The sequence below is a fragment of the Carlito syrichta genome, unplaced genomic scaffold (assembly GCF_000164805.1).
Source record: "Carlito syrichta isolate Samal-C Ts95f unplaced genomic scaffold, Tarsius_syrichta-2.0.1 Scaffold301168, whole genome shotgun sequence".
In the NCBI taxonomy this organism is placed as follows: Eukaryota; Metazoa; Chordata; class Mammalia; order Primates; family Tarsiidae; genus Carlito; species Carlito syrichta.
Window position 1 is genome coordinate 202,788 of NW_007245264.1, and position 13,499 is coordinate 216,286.

A 13,499-nucleotide genomic window follows, 5' to 3' on the forward strand; every position below is an offset into this window, starting at 1 on the left:
ACTAGTACATATACACGAGGGAGTATTACACAGTCATAAAGAAGGACAAAATTATGGATTTCCAAATCCACTTCGATGGATTTAGAATCTACCAGTGATCTACCACAGAAACAAAGAACTGAGTTCTTCATGTTCTCACTCATAAGCCGACCCTGAACATTTATCATTCATAATACTATAAGAAAGGAATTGGCAGTGGGGGGAAACTGCCGGGGGATGCGGGGGGGGGGGTGAGGAGGGAAATATAACATCAATAAGGGTGCCACCTGATCTCAAACCAGGAACTTTACCTGTACGGTGAGTACTTATATACCTAATCACCTAATCCTGAATTGCACACCTCATCTTTAAAATAAAATAAAAAAATTTTAAGGAGAGAAGAAAAAGAATTTAAAAACTACTATATTTTCCTACCAAAAAAAGGACAGAGGACATGAATAGAAGACACTTAGACACTTCTCAAAAGAAGACATACAAGCAGTCAACAGATACGTGAAAAAATGACTGCCTCACTAATCAATAGAGAAATGTAAATCAAAACCACACTGAGACACCACCTCACTACAGTAAGGATGGCTATCATTAAGTCAAAAAACAATAGATGCTGGTGTGGGTGTGGAGAAAAGGGGACACTTCTACACCATTGGTGAGAGTGCAAACTAGTCCAACCTCTATGGAAAATAATGTGGTGACATCTAAAGGAACTAGAAATTGACCTTCTATAACGATAGCAGTAATTTCCCTCCTGAGAATATAATCAGAAGAACTCAAATCGTTCTATAAAGTACCTGCACACATATGTTTATTGCAGCACTATTCACAATAGCAAAAACATGGAACCAACCATGCTGCCCATCAAAAGTGGACTGGATAAAAAAAAAAGTGGTAAATATTACGCAGCCATAAAGAGGGACAAAATTATGCACTCTGCAGTAACTTTGATGGATTTAAAGTCTATCATACTCAGTGCTCTAGCAAATAACCAAATACCACATGTTCTCACTCATAAGTGGGACCTGAACATTAATCACAAAAGCACAAGGGAGGGATCAGCAGTCGTGGGACACTGCCAGAGGAAGGAGAAAGGGGTGGGTATCTGATCCTAAATAAAGGGAAGTAAGGACCAGTTGGAGGCCCAAACTTCATCTGCACATACATTACTTATGTACCTAACCCTGGCTTGTACCCCTCCCATCTTTACAATAAAATAAAGTTTTTTAAAAAAATCCTTTGGGAGAACAGTAGAAAAAGAGTTCTCCTGATTTATTCATTCATTCATTTACAGTTGGAGTCTCACTCTCAACCAGGCTGGAGTATAGTGGCACACTCAAGGCCACTGCAGTCTCAACCTGCTGGACTCAGATGATCCTTCTGCCTCAGCCTTCCAAGCAGCTGGAACTACAGTCATGCACCACCACCCGGCTGATTTTTTTTTTTAACTTATTTTAGAGATGATGTCTCACCAAGTTACCCAGGCTGGTCTCGGACCCCTGGGCTCAGAAAATCCTCTTGCCTCCGCCTCCTAAAGTGCTGGGATTACAGGCATAAGCCACCTCACCCAAGCTCTCCTGCTTTAAAAAAAAAAAAAGAAGAAGATTTCTAAGATTCATTTCAAAAATTTCTAACTTTCTCCAATCAAACCAGATTAGATGATCTACACGGTAAGTAAATGAACAAGTCCAAGAAGAGGATAGGGAAAGCCTTTCATTCCCTTCATTTCTTTTTTTAAAGAGATGACATATGGGGTCTCACTATGTCATCCAGGCTAGACTCAAACTCCTCAGTCTCTTGAGTAAGCTGGGACTACAGGCACATACCTCTGTGCCCAGCTTCCTTTTCATTTTTGCATCATGTGAGTCTGTGCCCGGCTTCCTTTTCACTTTTGAATCATTTGTGAATGTGCTACCTTAACAACAACAAAAAATGCTTTTTAATATACAGTCTAAAGTCTAATAGAAGTGCCCCGAAAGAATTTGCTGGTGAGATATTATAATCTCAGATCTGAGTTAAGTTTCCAGCCAAGTAAAGGAGAACTGCTTCAAACCACCTCCCACACCATGCCCACCACACTCCCACCCACACACACCAGCTTTAACACACTGGACACAATCTGGTTTCATACATTCATCCTGACCTCTTGCATCTCTCTCCACACAGCTGAAAGAGCAAGAGTCAAGTGCCTCAGAGAAAAGGAAACTGTCAGATGGTGCTCCCTTAAGTAGATAAATGTGTGACGTTAAGACCCACACACAAAAGCAGCTAAGTGGACTTTTTACTCACTGAAATGTCCCTTCACTCCTCCTTAAAGCTGCCAGATTTAACAAATTCAATTTTAACTGGATGCTTTGTATTTTATACAGCAACATTACTCCCATCCCCAATCTACCACAAAGTGTTACAGTTAGGATGACCAACTATCCTGGTTTGCTGAAGATTTATTTGCAGGATTTCCCAGAACACAAGGCTTTTAGTACTAAAAACCAGGAAAGTCCCAGGCAAACCAGGAAGAGCTGATCACTCTACAATTAATCATCTCATGGAGTCAGCAAACTAATTATAGCTTAGGCTCTACCACAAGTTAAATTTGTTCTTTTTAAATAACTTTTTGTACCTTTATCTCCCCATGTACGTCATCATTTAATGCACAAAATTAAAGGATAAAACAAAAAATGCAACAGATATAAAGAGCTTTTGGAAAATGCAAAAGTGGTATAAAAGCTAGTTGTGCCAGGCGCGGTGACTCAAGTCTGTAATCCCAGAACTTTGGGAGGACGAGGCAAGTGGATTGCCCAGTTAAGAATAAGATTGTCGGCCGGTCTCGGTGGCTCAGCCTGTAATCCCAGCACTTTGGGAGCCCGCGGGTTTGAGACCTGGCCTGGGCAACTTGGCGAGACCTCATCTCTACAATAAATCAAAAAATCAGCCAGGCGTGGTAGCACATGCCTATAATTCCGGCTACTCGGAAGGCTGAGGTGGAAGGATAGCTGGAGCCCAGCAGGTCGAGGCTGCGGTGGCCAGGAACGGCCACTGCACTCCAGTCTGGGTGACAGAGTGAGACTCCAACTCAAAAAAAAGAAAAAGAATAAGATTGTCCAGAGGTTTGAGACCAGCCTGGGCAACTTGGTGAGACCTTGTCTCTACAATATATCAAGAAATTAGCCAGGCATAGTAGCACGTGCCTATAGTTCCGGCTACTTGGAAGGCTAAGGCAGAAGGATCACCTGAGCCCAACAGGTTGACTCTGGGGTGGCTGTGAGTGTGCCACTGCCACTCCAGTCTGGGAGACAGAGTGAGACTGACTCAAAAAAAAAAAAGAATAAGTTAATTGTTAGTATAGATGGTTTGGGTACAAAGTTATGTTTTATGCAGTTTCAAAGCAGACAGATACTTGCTTTTATTTACATACTTTGTATAATCTACTGAAGGTGCTACCATTTATAACATTATTTTGATTACATTTTTTATTTTTTACTTTTTTTAGTTGGAGTCTCACTCTGTCGCCCAGACTGGAGTGCAGTGGCCGCTCCCGGCCAGCACAGCCTCAACCTGCTGGGCTCCAGCGATCCTTCCGCCTCAGCCTTCAGAGTAGCTGGAATTACAGGCATGTGCTACCACGCCCAGCTGATTTTTTGATTTATTGTAGAGATGAGATCTCGCTGCCCAGGCGGGTCTTGAACCCGCGGGCTCAAGTAATCCACTCACCTCAGCCTCAAAGGCGCGGGATTACAGGCTGAGCCACCGAGCCCGGCTGTCGATTACATTTTTTAAATGATCAAGAGATTCCCTCCTTTTAGGACTACAACAATAAGCTCTGGGTTTAATACTGGCTTCCCTTTAATCATTGTTTAACATGAGACAACTCCCTTAACATCCTTAAGCTTCAGTTTTTTACTATAAAACTGTTGTGACAAAAGCAAATACCTCACAAAACACTAATTAGGAATGGTAAGTCTATGCAAATATTGCAAAATCAAAAAAAAAAACCTCCTAAATCCAAAATACTTCTAATCGAAGCATTCCAGATAAGCAATACTCAACTTGTACCTAGGTGGGTGATAGAGTAAGACTCCAACTCAAAGAAATAAAATAAAATTTTGTCCTTTGCAGCAACATAGACACAGCTGAAGACCATCATTCTAAGTGAGCTATCACAGAAACAAAACACTGGATATTTTTTAACTGTGATTATTTCTTACATCCTGCTGATTCTGAAGATATTAAAGTCAATTCAACTGTACTCTTAATGAGAGTTTATGCTAGTGAGCCAAACAGACTGGGTTTGACACTTAGCTCTTAAAAATGTCACCTTTAGAAAATTACATTTCTTTATGTGTGTGTGTTTTGCTTTGTTTTGTTTTGTTTTTTTTTTTTTTTTTGAGTCAGAGTCTCACTCTGTCGCCCAAGCTGGAGTGCCGTGGCACACTCACAGCAGCCACCCCAGCGTCGACCTGCAGGGCTCAGGCAATTCTTCCGCCTCAGCCTTCCAACTAAGTGGAACTACAGGCATGCACTACCACACCCAGCTAATTTTTTGTTATATTGTAGAGATGAGGTCTCACCAAGTTGCCCAGGTTGGTCTTGAACCTCTGAGCTCAGGCACTCCTCTCACCTCGGCCTCCCAAAGTGTTGGGATTACGGGCTTAAGTCACTGCACCCCACCGGAAAATTACATTTCTAAGGCTCACAATCCTCATCTGTAAAGGTAGAGAATATCTGTATTATAAGGTTATTATGAGGATGAAATAGCCATGTAAAAGTATGTAGGGCAGGCCTCATAACATGCACACAAATCTCAGCTGCTATTTTCATCATTACCAATTCACATTTACTAAACTTAAGGTTTTTAAGGTTAGAAGAGGCTGAAGTCATATGTCTAGGCATAAAGTTTGTTACAATATAAGTTAATAGTAAGCAAAAAGAGTAATAATAATACTTATCTTGTATTTGGAATTGGTACTATTCCATTTAGCATCTCTAGCTAGTTAATCAGTTTTGGAGATTTGGCTCCGAGAGCTTCAGTGAGATGGTTAGAAATTTATTTTTATTTAATCATTCCACCAAAAAGATATCTGTACAACTATGTCCATTGCAACTCTATTCTCAATAGCAAAAACATGGAACCAACCCAGACTCCCATCAAAAGTGGACTGGATAAAGAAAGTGTGGTACATATACATGGTAGAATACTATGCAGTCATAAAAAAGAACAAAACCGGTTGAGTGTGGTGGTTCACACCTATAATCCCAGTCCTTTGGGAAGTTGAGGCAGGATAATCACTTGAGCTCAGGAGTTCGAAACCAGCCTGGGCAAAATAGCAAGACCTCATCTCTACAAAAATAAAAATAAATTAGCTGACTGTGGTGGCATACACCTGCAGTCCCAGCTACTCAGGAGGCTGAGGCAGAAGGATCACCTGAGTCCAGAAGGTCAAGGCTGTGATAAACCATGATCATGCCACCACACTCCAATCTGGGTAACAGTGAGACTCCAACTCAATAAAGAATAAAATTATGTCCTTTGCAGCAACATGAATGCAGCTGTAGACCATCATTCTAAGTGATCTATCACAGAAACAAAAAAACTGAGTAATACATGTTCTCACTCACAAGCAGGCCCGGATCACTGAACACACATGCACAAAGGTGGGAACAACAGACATTGAATATGTTGCCAAAGGAGGGAGGGAAGGAAGAGGGATAAAGGGCACAAAACTTCCTCCTAAGAACCAAGTCCACTACCAAGGGGAGAGATCGCTCACTAGAAGCCCAAATCTCATCTGCACGCAATTTACTTAGGCAGTAAATCTTCACATGTATCCCACAACTCTAAAGTAAAATAAATAACGCACACTAAAAATATTTTCCCATGTCTAATACTTTATGCTCTTTCTATTATATCCAAGAGAAGTTTTCTCTATAGAAGTATAACTTTTTATATTAGAATTTTGTTCAAGTTTGATTCATGAAGGAGGAGGAAGAAAGACCTGTTTTGTCATCATTATGTTACCTACACGATCGAACAGAGAAACTAGGCCCTAGTAACACTAGTCAATAAGCACTATTCTGATATATTTACCTATCTGCACTAAGTGGCCAAGAACTCAATGCCTTGACTATATTAAGACAATATATACTGAACAGGACTCTTTTCCGTTTTAGTACTATTCCTTATTTATTCCAATCACTTCCTACAAAATGATTAACAACAACCAGCTATTTCAGGAGAGTATAAACTATTGCGTTACATAATGACATCAACCTGGCTGATTGATATGCCAGGGTCTTAATAATTCCAACTCAATCCAGCTAAGTACTACATTTAGCATTAACTTATACCTAGAAAAGTGAACAGTCTAATTTTAAAAAATGTTTCAGCTGGATTAAAAAATTCACTTTTGAATTTACTTATTTTCTTGCCCAGGGAAAAATAAAAAATAAAATTAAAGAAGATTCATCTGGATCCAACGGCTCACACCTGTAATCCCAGCACTTTGGGAGGCAGAGGCAAGAGGATTGCCTGAGCCCAGGAGTTCGAGACCAGCCTGGGCAGCTTGGCAAGACCTCATCTCTACAATAAATTTTAAAAAACAAACAAACAAACAAAAACAAAAGGTCAGGCGCAGTGGTTCACGCTTATAATCCCAGCACTTTGGGAGGCCAAGGTGAGAGGATTGCCTGAGCCTATAGTTCGAGACCAGCCTGGGCAACATGACAGATCTCATCTCTACACTAAATCAAGAAAAATTAGCCAGACATGGTGGTGCATGCCTGTGGTTTCCAGCTACTTGGAAGGCTGAAATGGAAGGATTACCTGAGACCAGCAGATTGAGGCTGCAGTGGTCAGGAGCATGACACTGTACTCCAGCCTGGGCGACAGACTGAGACGCAAAAAAAAAAAAAAAAAAAAAAAATTAGCCAGGTGTGATATGCATACCTATAGTTCCACCTACTTGGAAGGCTGAGGCAGAAAGATGGCCTGAGCACAGCAGGTCAAGGCTGCGGTGGCCGTGAGCGTGCCACTGCACTCCAGCCTGGGTGACAAAGTGAGACTCTTACTCAAAAAAAGAGAAAGAAAATTCAAAGGCCAGAGACAAAATGTAACAGTCTCAAACATACAAAATGTTAGCAAAAGTAAATGTGCTTATGAGAAAAGTATGTTTGCATAATGAGAAATGTGTGTCTGAGAGAAGATAGTTCTTTAAGTTTAGCCTTTGAGAATGTAAAAGTTTTAAAATTTCTAAAGTGAGATTTTCAAGATGATTTTAAAATGCTGCTTATTCCATGTATAAATAAGAGCTACAATAGCTTAGAATAATTCTGCAATCCAAGTCTATCCAGAATAGCTTTTGTTCTAATTTCAAGAATTTATTGTTAAGATCCCTTAGGTGTTTGCTTTTCTCTTCCTCTATTCCCATTCTCACTTCCAAACCCAGTTTCTTATCTATATTTTATGAAAATCAGTTTAAAAAACAAGCTTAAGGAAAACCAAATAACATACATAATTAGAACTTGCAAGAATGTTGAGAAAATATCTACAGGATAAATTACCTGCATCATAACTAACATTACATGACCTTCATATGCACTACCTAAAGGTTAAATAGCTAAGAAAAGGATTTAAACATGCAATATTTCCTTTAGTCGGTATTTAGTCTTACATTTTATTCAATTATTATCTACCTTGTTTTTCCTTTTTAATTCTTTACATAATATATTTTCTTCCTCCCACAAATTCTCATTTTACCACTTAAAAACCTTTTCCAACAACATGTTTCAAAATCATAGCTACTAAGAAGATAAACAGTGTTGTTCCCTCTCCTCACCTCCATTCTCTGACCTCTGTGACGTTTCCAAAAGTGTTCAAAAACTTGATTACATTTTAAAAATAGAAGGCACAAAAAAGAAGATTCACCTTAAATAACTATGAGAAACATTTGGTCCAACTCTAAGAAGCCTTTTCTGTTAAACCAAAGGAGTAGCAAACTTGTTACTGTCCCTGTCTCCTTCCATGCATCTAATCTAGGTCATTTTCACATACAAATGAAAACATTCTGAATAATCTCTCTATTGCAAGGATATAAATATAGATAACATGTCCTGCTACCATCTGAATGAGGAACACTATAACATCAAGATAAGTAATTAAGTACTGAAAGCTATCAAAACCTATCTAACCTATAAAATATTTAATATAAATTACTATAATCACTGACAGAGCCAGGCACCATGACTCACGCCTGTAATCCCAGCACTTTGGGAGGAGGAAGCAAGAGGATTGTCTGAGCCCAAGGGTTCAAGGTCAGCCTAGGCAACCTGGCAAGACCTCATCGCTACAATAAAAAATAATAAATAAATTAGCCAGGCAAGGTGGTTCGCACCTGTATATCTAGCTATTTGCAAGGCTGAGGCAGAAGGATCATCTGAGCCCTGCAGGTCATGGCTGCAGTAGACATGATTGTGCCACTGCACTCAACCCTGGGTGACAGAGTAAGACTCCAACTCAAAATAGAAAAAAAAAAAAAAAAAATCGCTGACAGGATACATTTTTATTATCAATATAATTGAACATCAAGGAAAAAAAGTAATGAACTTGCTATGAATCCATAACAGATTTAAAACATTAAATAGTAGCTATGATAAAAATCTAAATTTATTCATATATAATTCTATTTCAGGCTGAGCATAGAGGCTCATGCCTATAATACCAGCACTTTGGGAGATCAAGGCAGGAGGACTTGAGCCCAAGAGTTCAAGACTAACCTGGATGACACAGCAAGACCACACCTCTACCAAAAAAATTTAAAAAATAAAAAATCAGCCTTGTGTGGAGGCACACACCTGTAGTCCCAGTTACTCAAGAGGTAGAGGTGGAAGGATCACCTGATCCCAGGAGGTCAAGGATGTGGTGAGCCATGACTGTGACACTGCACTTGAGCCTAGATAACAGAGTGAGATCCTAACCCAAAAAAAAATTACATTTGTTAATATTCTCTTCCAAATTCCATATGCCATTTTTAGATGGACTACTAAAAGCATGAAAACAAATATAAAAATCTCATAATCACCTCGCACTTTAGGACACCTAGGCAAGAGGATCACTTGAGCTCAGGAGTTCAAGACCAGCCAGGGCAACATAACAAGATCCTGTCTCTACAAAAATAAGCTGGGCAAGGGTGGCACCTGCCTGTAGTCCCAGCTACTTGGGAGGCTGTGGTAAGAGGATCTCTTGAGCCCAAAGAGTTTGAGGCTGCAGTGAGCTATGATCATACCACTGCAACAACAAAAAAAATCTGTAATCAATCTGCTCCCCCAGATTTTTTTTAATTTAAAATGTTTCAATACAACAATTACACAAAGGACATGTAAACATGTGAATCAGCTTCAGTTTTTACATCACAGGACTTAAGTCACAGGACTTGTTAACATGGGCAGCTACCAAGCGTGAATGGGTTGAGTTCTAAGTTTCAGAATTCAAAATACCAGACTCCCCCAGTAGTTCATGACATTCCCTTTACTTCATCATATGGTTAACCTATATATCAATGATTATGCATTTTCTCTCCATTTCCAGGTACCTGGTGAAGCTAGGCAAAATTATAACACAGAAAAAGTTAGCTCTGTCACTGTACCATATCACTTTTTCCCATATACTACCCTCCGACCCCCAGTTTCTGATGTCCTTCTCCCTCTTCAAGTGTCCTAAGGGCCCAATACTGAGAATAAGTAAATGTACTAAAGTTCTAAAACCACTTATTCAGCTGCTTTCCTGACTGGAACTTACAACTTCTATTAAAATGTCCAGTTAGAAATTTATAGTAGGCTGTGTAATCCCAGTCAGCACTTTGAGAGGCCAAGACGGGAGAACTGCTTCAGCCCAGGAATTCAAGACAGGCCTGGTCATAACAGCAAGACCTCGTCTCTAAAAAAAAAAAGAAAGAAAGAAAAAAGAAAAAAAGAAGTTTGCAGTAACACTAACACAAATTTAAAATGACCATCAGATGTTGAAACATTAATAAGTCTAATTAGTGCTAAACTTTTCAAAATAAAGAGGCTACGGAGTTCAAATCCCTTTGCAGAGATATTTAATGAAATTCAAATTGAAGAAAGCAAAGTAGATAATACTGCAAAATTACATGGTTTAATGTCTCAATGGGTTTTCATGGAATTAAAATAAGTATGAAGTTAATTTCTCATAACTTTTACAATTCTACAATCACAAAATGGGGAAGAATTTCAATTTTTTATCAGTTTAGTTGTAACTGGCTTTAACCTAATATATTTTACGCCTAAAAGAAATATTTTGTAATAAAAAATATTTTACCAGTTGACAATGGTAGGAGGTACTAGTGACTTCAAGAGAGTGTCTTTGTGACAATACCTGCCAAAACACAAAAAGAAAACAAGTATTACTATTCACAATCTAGATAATCGAAGCCAAATACCAACTTTTTCCTGGAGATACTTTACGTTTAAACTTCAAAGGAAATTTTCTGGTAAATTTTTCTGGAAACATCATCTATTACACTAGCAAATGGCATTTTATCATATAATCTTTCTCCAAAAAAGTATGGTACATACACTACACACCGATGAGAATGGCCAAAATCCAAAACACTAACACCACCAAATGCCAGTGGTGTGGCTAGTGGAAATGCAAAATGGTAGAGCCACTTTAAAAGATTGGCAGTGTCTTATAAAACTAAACATACTATTAACATATGATCTGCAACCATGCTCCTTGGTATTTATTTACCCAAGAGTCAATAAGTCCACAAAAAAAAAAACCTGCACATGAATATTTTCAGCAGCTTTATTCATAACTACCAAAACTTAGAAGTAAACAACATGTCCTTCAGAAGGTAATGGATAAACTATAGTACATCCAGACAATGGAACACGAGTCAGTGCTAAAAAAGAAATGCGCTAACAAGCCACAAAAAGACATGGAGGAAACTTAAGTGCATACTGCTAAGTGAAAGAATCCAATCTGAAAAAGCTGCATTCCAACTAAATGATATTTTGGAAAGGGTAAAACTACGGAACAGTGGTTGCCAGGGGTTAGGGCAGGGAGGGGTGAATAGGCAGAGCACAGAGGATTTTTAGGGCAGTAAAGCTGTTCTATATGACACTACAATGGTAGATACAAACCATTAAACATTTATCAAAGTCCATAGAACATACAACACCAATGTATATGGATGCTGGGTGATAATGCGGTGTCAATGTTAGGTTCATCATTCTGGTGGAGGATGTTGATAATGAGGGAATCTGTACCTGTGTGGGGGAAGAAGTATATAGCAGATCTCTGTACCTTCCTCTCAATTTTGCTATAAACCTAAAGCTGCACTAAAAAATAGTCTATATTTAAAAAAATAAGACCTGCCGGGCACGGTGGCTCACACCTATAATCCCTGCACTTTGGGAGGCCAAGGTGAGAAAGGACTGCCTAAGCCCATGGGTTCAAGACCAGCCTGGGCAACTTGGTCAGACCTCATCTCTACAAAAAAAAAAAAAAAAAAATCTAAAAATTAGCCAGACGTGGTGGCATGTGCTTGTAGTTCCACCTACTTGGAAGGCTGAGATGGAAAGATAGCCTGAGCCCAGCAGGTCGAGGCTGCGGTGGCTGTGAGCATGGCACTGCACTCCAGCCTGGGAAACAGAATGAGGCTCCAATTTAAAAATAAATAAATAAATAAATAAATATGGCTCATTCAAAACTCAGAAACAAAGTATGCTATAAAGATTGAGTTGATTTACTCATTATGATGACAGTAAAGAATATAATAATTTCCAAGGTGTATACAGTGATATATTGTTTAAAAAACACTTTTATACTTTAGCTCAATTTTTCTCTATCACCTGTGATACAAACAGGTTAGCTATCATTACATGGTCATTTTTTAAAGACATATATTAACATCAGTCCAAACCAGAGTTATTAACTTATACTAAAACCTAAGCATTCTGAATCAATTCAATATAGCCTCACTATTAATGTTTAAGTATGTATTAATTTTTTAAGAAGATAGACCTTAAAAAGCACCTAAATATGGCTTATACATGATGCTATTATCCTTATTTGCATATGAAGTAACTGGCATAAGAAATTAACAGGGACATTTCTAAGATGTTTTTTAATCCCTTTAAATAGATGAATGAACCTTTCAGGGTCATAGCTAATAAGAAAGAGCAGGGATTTTGAAGCCCTTGTAGAATTTCTATAAATTAAAAAATAGAAGGCAGTCTATGTATATTAACAGAAAATTCACCAAAAAAATTACCCACTGTCCATAAACTACAAAAAAAGTCAACATCGCCATTTACCAAGGAAATGCAAATTAAAACAGTATCATTTCCCCCATCAATTTTTGATGAAAAAAAAAAAAGTGCTGGTAAAGATATAGGAAATAGGATATAGCTCCAGGCACTTCTGGGGAAGTGTAGCCAGCTGGGGGAGCAATTTGGCAGCAGCTAGCAAAAGCTGAAAATGTAGATTCCTATGACCTAGAAAATCCCTTTTGAGAAATTTGCCCTGGAGAAACTTTGGCACATGTGCACACTTACTATACCCTGTTTTGTTCTGTTAATTAAATGGTATGACAGATCCTAGGTATTTAATTGGCCCTCAATAAATGCTAAGAGTTTCAACAAATATTTACTAAATGCCTACTCAGTTCCAGACCTGATGCTTCTCATTCTGAGAATGAGACTATGGTACTCAAAAAGTTCTAGTCCAGTGGTTGTTGGGAGCCGGCCACGGAGGCCCACTGAGCGTTAGGGATCAGGAAGGGCTGTTGACCCCGAGACCACTAGGATGCGTTCGGGAGCTATTGACCCCATTTCCTCCCCCTTTCTACTCAGCACTAACCAGATTAAGCTCCTGTGAGCTCAAAACATAAAAACTCTGAGACACAAGCTAACTTTAGAAGCTCATTGCTCCCATTCTTCCACAAACTGCAGATCTGGCTTTCACACAACTTATAATTCAAACTCGTGTCACATCTAAGAGCCTTAGTATTGGTCACAGGCTTCTGGGTCATGATCTTAGGATTTATTGAAGGTGTAAATTGTAGAATATAGTTTTAGAAGACAGCCATTTTGTTGAAAGAATGCAGCTGGGTTACTTGCAGGTAGCCCACTGTGAACTTTGGACTGGGCCACATTCCAAACATTCTGGGATGGGACACTTTCGTTTGTAAAGTAAATACTTAAGCTTCTATAGAATTGTTTAACTTGGCATAAATCAATCAGCTTAGGATAAAAAAGGTTTATAGAACATGTCAGTCATGGATTAGGTTATCCTTCATTATGGGATTTTAAGATTATCATATGAAAAGGGTTTAAAGGCAATCATTGATTAAGTTTTCATGGATTAAGGTTTCTGGTGGGTGGGGGACGCCCCTCCCACATCTGACTTTGTATATAAAAGATCCATTGTAATTCCCAATAACACACATCACTTCTGCACTAGACCAGAGTCCAGTCTCTTTCTTTCTCTC

The 13,499-nt window shown here is 38.9% G+C and overlaps 1 protein-coding gene across 2 annotated transcripts in view; it reads right to left on the reverse strand.

Moving 5' to 3' along the window:
- Positions 1-10,373, reverse strand: part of ACSL3 (acyl-CoA synthetase long chain family member 3) — a 74,863-nt gene extending 64,490 nt beyond the window's left edge. Inside the window, exon 1 of one of the 2 annotated variants that reach the window (XM_008054764.2) lies at positions 10,322-10,373. The gene's annotated coding sequence lies outside the window, so the exon portion shown is untranslated. Of the gene's footprint in view, positions 1-9,781; positions 9,826-10,321 lie in introns of those variants that run through there. The other variant, XM_021710759.1, reaches the window with a different exon arrangement.
- Positions 10,374-13,499: the final 3,126 nt, after the last annotated feature.